General features: G+C 55.7%; 1 pseudogene; it reads left to right on the forward strand.

Annotated features, from left to right (window-relative positions):
- The first annotated feature begins 5,227 nt into the window (after positions 1-5,227).
- Positions 5,228-6,496, forward strand: LOC134809728 (double homeobox protein 4-like protein 4; annotated as a pseudogene).
- The last annotated feature ends 2,611 nt before the right edge of the window (positions 6,497-9,107 follow it).

The following is a 9,107-nucleotide window of genomic DNA, read 5'->3' on the forward strand; positions in this document are numbered from 1 at the left end:
GCTGGCAGGGCGCCCGCGCACACAGGCGGCCGGTGCAACATGGTCACAGCGGGTGTCACCCTGCTCCGTCGTGGGTCGCCTTCGCCCACACCGGCGCGTGGGGAACGGGGCTTCCGGCACCCAGCGTGCCCTGCACGCCTGGGGCTCTCACACAGGGGGCTTTCCTGAGCCAGGGAGAGAGGGCCGTCCCCATGCTGCAGCCCAGCCAGGCCACGCCTGCACAGGGGGTCTACCAACCTGCCCCGGTATGCAGAGATTTTGCCTATGCCACCCCGGCTCCTCCTGAAGGGGCGCTCTCCCACCCTCAGCCTCCACGGTGGCCTCCGCACCCGGGCAAAAGCCGGGAGGACCGGGAACCGCAGCGCGATGACCTGCCGGGCCCTCGCGCGGTGGGACAGCCTGGGCCCGCTCAAGCGGGGCCATACGGCCAAGGTGTGCTTGCGCCACCCGAGTCCCAGGGGAGTCCGTGGTGGGGCTAGGGCCGGGGTCCCAGGGCACCAGGGTGGCGTGGCAACCCCAAGCTGGGGCAGCTCGACCTCGCCAGCTCGCGCCCCCAAAGGCCTCCACGCGGCAGAGGCAGTTACAAGACACCCCGGCACCCACCCAGGCGCTCCAGGAGCCGGGGCGCTCATCTGCACTCCACTCTGGCCTGCTGCTGGATGAGCTCCTGGCGAGACCGGATTTTCTGCAATAGGTGCAACATTTCCTTGAAACGGAGGCCCCTGGGGAGCTGGAGGCCTTGGAAATGGCCGCCTCTCTGGAAGCACCCCTCAGCGAGGAAGAATACCGGGCTCTGCTGGAGGAGCTTTAGGACGCGGGGTTGGGACGGGGTGAAGTCGGGGCAGGGCGGTAGCCTCTATTTTGCCGGGCACACCTGGCTGGCTATGGAGGGGCGTGTCTTCCCCCAGCCCCCTCCACCGGGCTGACCGTCCTGAGATTCCTGTCTTCTAGGTCTAGGCCTGGTGAGAGACTCCACAGAGCGTAGAACTGCCATTCTTTCCTGGGCATCCCGGGGATTTCAGAGTCGGCCCTGCTTCCAGCATGTGGGCCACCTACTGTACACGCGAGGCTTTGCGGGCAGCCACCTGGGCTATGGAGAAGCCCGGGCACAGCTCTCATGCCTTTCCACCATGCCACCCTCACCTGACCACCCACTCCCGACCCCCACCCCACATCCCCGGAAAATGCGTCTTCCTTTGGGCTGGGTGGAGGCCCCCTTCCCGTGAAACACCGGGCCCGCGCAGCATCCAGGTCTGGCACCCCTCCAGCGGCTCGCCTCCTCTGCACCTCCACGCCACCATCGCTGGCCCACCTGTACCCCTGCAACCTCCCAGCTGACACCAAGGAGCACCTGGAGGCAGAACGCAGAAGTCTAGCTCTCTTTGCCGGCCCCCTGGCTAGACCTGCGCTCATTGTGCAAACCAGCTGACGTGCAAGGGAGCCCGCTGGCCTCTCTGTGCCCTTCTCCGTCCATGAAATTCTGGCTGAGGCTCTCCCAACACCTTCCGACGCTCTTTAGTCAAAGCCTGGAGAATAGTTAGATCTCCTGGATGATCAGTTCAGAATTATGTCAAGATGCCCCCTCCCTGCGGAGCCTAGACAAGATTTGCATCATTTGGGTGATCAGTGCAGAGATATATCACAATGTCCTCTGTACAAAAAGCCTGGAAATGATTTACATCACCTCGGTGGTCAGTGCATAGGTATGTCAGAAATCCCCAATATGCTGAACCTAGACAAGGGTTACATCATTTAGGTGATCAGTGTAGAGATATGTGAAAATTCCCGTGTAGACGGAGCCTAGACAACTGTTACATCACCTAGTGATCAGTGCAGGTATAAGTATTAAAGCCTCCTCTAGGCAGAGTGTACACAGATGTTTCCTCCCTGGGGTGATCAGTGCAGAGATATGTCTCAAAGCCACTGTAAGCAGAACCTTGACAAGGGTTACATCACCTGTTTGATCAGTGGAAATGTACATCACAAAGCACCCTGTTGGCAAAGACCAGACAATTGCTACATCACCTGGGTTAGCAGTGGAGAGATCTATCACAATGCCCCTGTAGGCAGAGCTTAGAGAAGGGTTACATCACCTGGGTGATCAGGGCAGAGATATGTCAAAATGCTCCTGTAGGCTGAACCTAGACAGGAGTTATATCACCTGGGTGATCAGTGCAGAAATGTGTGAGAATTCCGTGTAGGCAGAGCCTAGGCAAGTTTCACATCACCTAGGTTATCACTGCAGGTATAAGTCATAAAGCCTCCTGTAGGCAGAGCATAGACAAGACTTCCCTCCCCAGGGTGAACAGTGCAGAGATGTGTCAAAAAGCCCCTGTAGGCAGACCCTAGGCAAGAGTTTCATCACTTGGTTGATCAGTTCAGAGATGTGTCACAATGTCCATGTTGGCAGATCTAAGACGAGAGTCCATCACCTGGGTGATCAATGAAGAGATATGTACCAAAGTCCCCTGCAGGCAGTACCTAGACAAGAGTTGCATCACCTCAGAGATCAGTGCATAGATATCTCACAAAGCCTTCTGTAGGCAAAGCCCATAAAAGGCTTACATCACCTAGGTGATCAGTGCAGTGATATGTCACAAAAATCCCTGTAGACAGAGCCTAGAAAAGAGTTACATCACCTGGGTGATCAGTGAAGATATTCGACACAATGCCCCCATAGACAGAGCCCAGACAAGACTTCAATCACCTGGGTGATGAGTACAGAGATATGTCACAAATCCCCCTCTAGGCAGAGTATAGAGAAGAGTCCTATCACCTGGGAGATCAGGGCAGAGATATGTCATTAATACCACTGTAGGCAAAGCCTAGATAAGTTTTACATCACCTCAGCGTTCAGTGCAGAGATATGTCCCAATGTCCCTCTAGGCAGAGCTTAGATAAGAGTCACATCTCCTGGGTGATCAATGTAGAGACAAGTCACAGTGCCCCCATAGGAAGAGCCTAGAGAAGAGTTACATAAGCCGGGTGACCCATGCAGAGTGATGTCACAATGCCCTCTGTATGCAGAGACTAGAAAAGAGTTACATCACCAGGGTGATCAGTGCAGAGATATGTCACAATGCCCCTGTAGGCAGAGCATAGAGAAGAGTTGCATAACATGGGTGATCAGTACAGAGATATATCACAATGTCCCCTGTAGGCAGAGCATATGGAAGAGTTGCATCACCTGGGTGATCAGTTCAGAGATATGTCACAGTGTCCCCTGTAGGCAAAGCCTAGGCAAGAGTTGCATCACCTGGGTGATCAGTGCGGTGATATGTCACAATGCCGTGTAGCCAGAGCCTAGACCAAAGTTAGAGCACCTGGGAGATCAGTGCAGAGATATGTCACTATGTCCCCAGTAGGCAGAGACCAAGCAAGAGTTGGATCACCTCGGGATCAGTGCAGAGATATGTCTCAATCACCCTGTGGTCACAGCCTAGACAAGGGTTACCTCAATTCCGTTAACAGAGCAGAGATATGTCAAAAAGCCCCTGTAGGCAGAGCCTACACAAGTGTTACATCACTTAGGTGATCATTGCAGAGATATGTCACATTACTCCCTGTAAGCAGAGCCTAGACAGGAGTTACATCACCTGGGTGATCAGTGCAGAGATATGTGACAAGGCCCCTTCAAGCAGAGCCTCGACAATATTTACATCACCTGAGTGATCAGTGCAGAGATCTGTCACAATGACCCCTTAGGCAGAGCTTAGAGCAGAGTTACATCACCTGGGTGATCAGTGCAGAGATATGTCACAATGCCCCCATAGGCAAATCCAAGACAAGAGTCCGTCACCTGGGTGATCAGGCAGAAATATGTGACAATGCCTCCAGTAGGCAGAGCCTAGAGAAGACTCCCATCACCTGGGTGATCAGTGCAGAGATATTTCACAGTGACCCTGCAGGCAGAGTGTAAGCAAGAGTTACATCACCTAGATGATCAGTGCAGAGATATGTCACAAGTCCCCCTATAGGCAGAGCCTGGACAAGAGTTACATCACCTCTGTGTTCAATGCAGTGATATTTCATTATGTCCCGTAGGCAGAGCCTAGTCAAGCGTTACATCACCTGGGTGATCAGTGCAGAGATATGTCACAAAGCCCCCATAGACAAAGCCTAGATAAGAGTCCCATCACCTGGGTGATCAGTGCAAAAATATGTCACAATGCCCCCATAGACAAAGCCTAGATAAGAGTCCCATCACCTGGGTGATCAGTGCAGAAATATGTCACAATGCCCCCATAGGCAGATCCAACACAAGAGTTACATCACCTGGGTGATCAGTGTAGAGATATGTCACAATGTCCCCATGGGCAGAGCCTAGACAATAATCCCATCACCTGGGTGATCAGTGCAGAGATATGTCACAAAGCCCCTGTAGGCAGAGCCTAGACAAAAGTTACATCACTTTGTTGATCAGTTGAGAGAAGTGTCATGATGACTGTTTGCTCCCGGAGCTCTGCGGACACCCGAAAACATGCAGGGAAGGATGGAAGACTGGCATGGTGCCTTCGTTCCCCTTGCCAGTTTCCTAACCGGCCACACTGCACACTCCCCATGTTGCCACACATGGGAATCCATCGTCAGGCCATCACGCCGATGATCTTCTCTCTGGGGTCTCGCTCTGGTCTCCTACTTTGAAATGAACAAGAGCCACACGCCTGCGTGTGTGAGACTGTCCCGGCAATGGCGACACCCACAGGCACTGCCTCCTTCACGGAGAGAGGGCCTGGAGCACTCAAGACTCTCACGGAGGTTCAGTTCCACACTCCCCTCCACCCTCCCAGGCCGGTTTCTCCCTGCTGAAGACGCGTGGGGGCCCAGAGAGCAGCTTCCAGTTCCCGCGGGATTCCTGCAGAGGTCCGGAGAGCCAGCCCCCGAAACGCGCCCCTCTCACCCCTTCCCCCTCACCCCCTTCCTCTTTGTCTGTCAGGCCCCACCACCACAATCACCACGACCTTCCCCCCCACCCCCCACCCACCGGCCGCAGGCCTCGACGCCCTGGGACCCTTCCTGGGAGTGGCGGGCTGTCCCAGGGCTCACCGCCATTCATGAAGGGGTGGAGCCTGCCTGCCTGTGGGCCTTCATAATAGCGGATGGCTGGCTGTCCGGGCAGGCCTCCTGGCTGCACCTGCCGCAGTGCAGTCCGGCTGAGGTGCGTGGGAGCCTGCCGGCCTCTCTCTGCCCGTGCCCATCTGTGAAATCGTGGCCGGGGCTCCCCGCGATGGCCCTCCTGAAATCTTCGGATGGCACCCTCCCCGCCAAAGCCCGGGGACAGGGACGGCGAAGGAGACTCGTTTGCACCCCGAGCCAAAGCGAGGCCCTGCGAGCCTGCTTTGAGCGTAACATGTACCCGGGTATTGCCACCAGAGAACGGCTGGCCCAGGCCATCGGCATTCCAGAGCCAATGGTCCATATTTGGTTTCAGAATGAGAGGTCAGGCCAGCTGAGGCAGCACCGGTGGGAATCTTAGCCCTGGCCCGGGAGACGCTGCCCGCATGAAGGCAGGCAAAAGCGGACCGCCATCACCGGATCCCCGACCGCCCTGCTCCTCCGAGGCTTTGAGTAGAATTGCTTTCCAGGCATCACTGCCAGGGAAGAGCTGGCCAGAGAGACGGGCCTCCTGGAGTCCAGGATTCAGATCTGGTTTCAGAATTGAAGGGTCAGGCACCCGGGAGAGGCTGGCAGGGAGAAAACGCAGGCAGACGGCCTGTGCAACGCGGCCCATGGCGGTTGTCACCCTGCTCCCTCGTGGGTCGCCTTGGCCCACACCGGCACGTGGGGAACGGGGCTTCGTTCACCCCATGTACCCTGTGAAGCTGGGGCTCTCCCACAGGTGGCTTTCGTGAGCCAGGGAGTGAGGGCCGTCCCTGTACTCCAGGCCAGCCAGGCGGCGCCGGCAGAGGGGATCTCTCAACCTGCCCCGGCACACGGGGATTTTGCCTACGCTGCCCCGGATCCACCGGAAGGGGCGCTCTCCCATCTTCAGGCTCCTCCGTGGTCTCCGCAACCGTGCAAAAGCCGGGACGACCGGGACCCGCAGCGTGACGGCCTGCCGGGCCCTTGCGTGGTGGGACAGCCTAGGCCCGTTCAAGCGGGGCCACAGGGCCAAGGTGTGCTTGCACCACCCGCGTCCCAGGGGAGTCCGTGGTGGTGCTGGGGCAGGGGTCCCCAGGTCGCTGGGGCAGCATGGGTACCCCAAGCCGGGGCAGCTCCACCTCGCCAGCCCGCGCTCCCAGTGTTCTCCTCGTGGCAGGGGCAAATGCAAGGCATGCCGACGCCCTCCCAGGCGCTCCAGGAGCCGGGGCGGCCTTCTGCACTCCCCTCTGGCCTGCTGCTGGATGAGCTCCTGGCGAGCCCGGTGTTTCTGCAGCAGGCGCAATCTTTCCTAGAAGTGGAAGCCCCGGGGGAGCTGGAGGCCTTGGAAGAGGCCACCTCACTGGAAGCACCCCTCAGTGAGCAAGAATACTGGGCTCTACTGGAGGAGATTTAGGTCGCGAGGTTGGGAAGGGGTCGGGTCGGGGCAGGGCGTTGGCCTCTGTTTCGCAGGGAACACCTGGCCCGCTATGCAGGGGCGTGTCTTCCCCCCGACCCCTCCACTGGGCTGACCGGCGTGGGATTCCTGCCTTCTAGGAATAGGCCCAGTGGGAGACCCCACAGAGCGGAGAACTGCCATTCTTTCCTGTGCATCCCGAGGATCCCTGAGCCGGCCCAGGTCCCAGCAGGTGGGCCACCTACTGCGCAAGAGCGAGTTTGCGGGCAGCCACCTGGGCTGTGGGAGCAGCCCCGGCAGAGCTCTTATGCCTTTCCACCACCCCACCCCCGCCCGACCGGACCCACCCCACCCCCACCCCCCAGCCCCGGAAAATGCATCCTCCCCTGGGCTGGGTGGAGACACCCATCCCGCAAAAAAATCGGCCCGCGCAGCATCCAGACCTGATACCCCTATGGTGGCTGGCCTCCTCTGCGCATCCGCGCCACCATCGCCCGCCCGCCGGTGCCCCTGCAGCCTCCCAGCTGCCACCATGGAGCACCTGGTGGCGGAATGCAGAACTCTAGCACTCTTTGCCGGCCTCCTGGCTAGAACAGCGCTCATTGCACACTCCGGCTGACGTGGAAGGGAGACCGCTGGCCTCGCTGTGCCCTTGTCCTTCTGTGAAATTCTGGCTGAGGCTCACCCAACAGCTTCCGACGCTTTTTAGTCAAAGCCTGTAGAATAGTTACATCTCCTGGATGATCAGTTCAGAATTATGTCACAATGCTCCCTCCCTGCAGAGCCTAGAGAAGATTTGCATCATTTGGGTGATCAGTGCAGAGATATATCACAATGTCCCCTGTACAAAAAGCCTGGAAATGATTTACATCACCTCGGTGATCAGTGCATAGGTATGTCAGAAACACTCAGTAGGCTGAATCTAGACAAGGGTTACATCACTTAGGTGATCAGTGTAGAGATATGTGAAAATTCCCGTGTAGACAGAGCCTACTCAAGTGTTCCATTACCTAGTGATCAGTGCAGGGATAAGTCGTAAAGATTCCTGTAGGCACAGTGTAGACAAGTGTCTCCTCCCAGGGGTGATCAGTGCAGAGATATGTCACAAAGCCCCTGTAAGCAGAACCTTGACAAGGGTTACATCACCTGTTTGATCAGTGGAAATGTGTATCCCAAAGCCCCTTGTAGGCAAAGCCCAGACAATTGTTACATCACCTGGGTGAGCAGTGGAGAGATCTGTCACAATGCCCCTGTAGGCAGAGCTTAGACAAGGATTACATCACCTGGGTGATCAGTGCAGAGATATGTCAAAACAATCCTGTAGGCTGAACCTAGAAAGGATTTTCATCACCTGGGTGATCAGTGCAGAGATATTTCACAAAAATCCCTGTAGACAGAGCCTAGACAAGAGTTACATCACCTGGGTGATCAGTGCAGATATCTGAAACAATGCCCCCATTGACAGATCCTAGACAAGACTTTCATCACCTGGGTGATCAGTGCAGAGATATGTCACAAATCCCCCGCTAGGCAGAGTACAGAGAAGAGTCCCATCACCTGGGTGATCAGAGCAGAGATATTTCACAATGCCCCATGTAGGCATACAGTGGACAAGAGTTACATAACCTAGGTGACCTGTGCAGAGCTATGTCAAAACGACCCTGTAGGCAGAGGCTAGATAAATGTTACATCACCTGGGTGATCAGGGCAGACATACGTCACAATACCCCTGTAGGTGGAGCCTAGACAAGAGTTACATAACCTGGGTGATCAACACAGAGATCCGTCACAATACCCCCTGTAGGTGGAGCCTAGACAAGAGTTACATAACCTGGGTGATCAGCACAGAGATCCGTCACAATACCCCCTGTAGGTGGAGCCTAGACAAGAGTTACATCACCTAGGTGATCAGTGTAGAGATATGTCACAAAGCCCCTGAAAGCAGAGCGTAAACAAGGATTACATCACCTGGGCGATCAGTGCAGAAATATGTCACAAACCCCTGTAGACCGAGCCTAGACAAGAGTTACATCTCCTGGGTGATCAGTGTAAAGATATGTCACAAAGCCCCCTGTACACAAATCCCAGAAAATTGTTACATCACCTGGGGGATCAGTGGAGATATCTGTCACAATTCCCCTTTAGGCGCAGCTTAGACAAGCGTTACATCACATGAGTGATCAGTGCAGAGATATGTCACTATGCCCCCATAGGCAGATCCAAACAAGCGTCCATCACCTGGGTGATCAGTGCAGAAATATGCCACAATGATGCCAGTAGGCAGATATAGACAACAGTTACATCACCTGCGTGATCACTGCAGAGATATGTCACAATGCCCCTGTTGGCAGAGCCTAGACAAGTTTTACATCACCTGGGTGATCAGTGCAGTGATGTTTCACAAGCTCCCTGTACCCAGAGCCTAGACAAGAGTTACATCAGCTGTGTGATCAGTGCAGTGAGATGTCACAATGTCCCTGTAGCCATATCCTTGAGAAAAGTGACATCACCTGTGTGATCAGTGCGGAGATATGTCACAATGTCTCCAGTAGGCAGAGCCTAGATAAGAGTTACATCACCTGGGTGATCAGGGCAGAGGTATGTCACAATG

Source organism: Pan troglodytes, chromosome 23 (genome assembly GCF_028858775.2).
Source record: "Pan troglodytes isolate AG18354 chromosome 23, NHGRI_mPanTro3-v2.0_pri, whole genome shotgun sequence".
NCBI lineage: Eukaryota > Metazoa > Chordata > Mammalia > Primates > Hominidae > Pan > Pan troglodytes.